Raw genomic sequence first — 2,231 nt, 5'->3', positions numbered from 1 at the left:
AAAGTAAAAGATAAAAATATTTAATAAAAAATGAATGAATAAAAATAAATATAAAAAAATGTAAAAGTTTATATAAAATATAAAAAAAAATTTAAAAATAAAAAACATTTTCGGTCTGACATTTTTTTTAAATTTCGGTTTTGTTTCGGTTTTAAAATTTCCATTTCGGTACACCTGTAGTTTAAAGCCCTTCCATGTGGCCCTTGCTTTAAAGCTGTTTATGAGTTGATGAGTGCCTTTGCCATTTGTTTTGCTTGTGTGTTTGTGGAGACACACACAACCTACTAGCACACACAATGGTGGCTCCATAGGATCCTGCAAGGGAAAGGACCACCCTAAAACAGAATTCTCAGGGCCAGTGCTCGGGATACCAGCTTTTTTGAACTGTCTGTCTATAACCAGGGAAGGCAATTAAATTACCCCTAGTAACAACCTTCCGTGGAAACTTATATATAATAGGGTTGGAAGATTGCTACTGGGAGGGTTTTAATGGTGTTTTATTAATTGTGTGTTGGTGTTCTGATTTATCAATTAAGTGTTTTTGATACAGGGATAATTGTGAAAGGATGTTTCTTGTTGTGAAATCTCAGTTAAGGGAATTTTAATAAGATTTTGTTTGATTACAATATACATTTCTTTAAAAAAAGCTCTTCCTTTTTATTTGAATGATTACATTGTTTGTTTGATTATATAGGTGTGGAAAGGACAACCAGTTCATGTTCTCATTTTGTGCTGTGTCACTGGTGTGAAAGGCCAGGAGGGTAAAGAGGAAACTTAATCCTACATGCAAGCTTGTCTGTGCCTATGGAATTTAGACATATAGCATACACGCCATTGTTTCTATTGTCACTGGGAGGAAAAGCTGAAAGGGCCATTGCTGTCCTACTCTATTATTAGAATGTGTATTGTTCTCATTACAATGTTGGGCTCTGAAAGACCCTGTTTGGTTGGAAATATGGAAACTACAATTGCAAGCTGGTTCTTAATAGTGTAAGCCGGATCTTGAAGGCACAAGCCATTGGGCTTCCATCTTTTTTTTTTTTCTCTCACTCTTTTGCCTGGTGAGCCACTGATGTGGAAGAGGAAAGTGAATTCAGGTTTTCTGATACTAAACTGGCAGTGTTGTTTCAGCTCAGTGACTGTTCATTCAGTGAAGGAACAGATGATGGCCCTTTAACTTGCTCATTGAAAAATAAGTCAGCAGCTCCCATGTTCCCAGACAGGTTCCTTTTTAAAGTCACATTAAAGGAGAACTATGAGGTGAGTGCTTTTCACTCACCTCATAGTTCTAGCCGACCTGTGACAATGAGACTGTCACAGGTCTGCTCAGTAGATCGGGAGGTGAGCGAACACATACCGGCGTTCGCTCACCTCTCGATCCTGTCACGGCTCTCTGCCGTGACGGGAGGGGCTGGATTCCCCCCTCCCCTCTCCAATCCTCCAGCACTGACTGGTGGAACGGATGTGGGAGGGGGCGGGTACAGCTGGCTCTGCCTCTAGATAGGCAGAGCCAGCTGTCACTCACGCAGCTGGGCGGATCTCGACATCGATGTCGGGATCCGCTCCGGCGTCTCAGTATATCGTGAGCTGTAGGGAGGACGCTAGTTTGTGTCCTCCCGTTACCCTAAGGAGAACTATGGGGAAAAGCCCTGACCCCATAGTTCTCCTTTAAAACCTCCTGTATTTATTACTGTAATTCTATCAGGCTGTATATACAGTGGCAAATCTGCTTTTTCATACTAATTGCTGTAGTGAAAGTGAACATATTCTGTGCTAGCAGTACTTTGGAGAGTCATATCACTGATCTTGCACACAAGCAGCGGGCTGGATCCCCAGCTGTTTGGCACTAACCCTGCACATTGCTCCAATTGACAGAACTGCATAAGGAATGTGAGCATTAGGGATGAGCTCAGGTTCAGACCCGAACCCAGTCCAAACCTGAGCTCCTCTGAACACAGAAGCTCATGGATGCTTGTGCTGATGTCAATTACCGTGTTGCCATGTTGGGTAAATGCCATTGACCTAATATAGTCATATAGGGTCAATAGCATTACAGCAGCTACAGGCGAGAATTCCTAGGCCAAAGCTGATGGGTTGGCGATGGGAGTTTCCTTCAGGGTTCGGAGAAGCTCGCGATCGGACCGTCTGTTTCGCACACATGTTGCGCATCCAGTGCACCTCCAACAGTGTAAGCGTGTGATGCTGTAATGCGTTTTGATGTTATTGTTTAA

This window comes from Nanorana parkeri, unplaced genomic scaffold (genome assembly GCF_000935625.1).
Source record: "Nanorana parkeri isolate BGI_ZX_2015 unplaced genomic scaffold, ASM93562v1 scaffold48, whole genome shotgun sequence".
NCBI lineage: Eukaryota > Metazoa > Chordata > Amphibia > Anura > Dicroglossidae > Nanorana > Nanorana parkeri.
The sequence above is the reverse complement of the archived record's forward strand: the minus strand, read 5'-3'. Positions refer to the sequence as shown.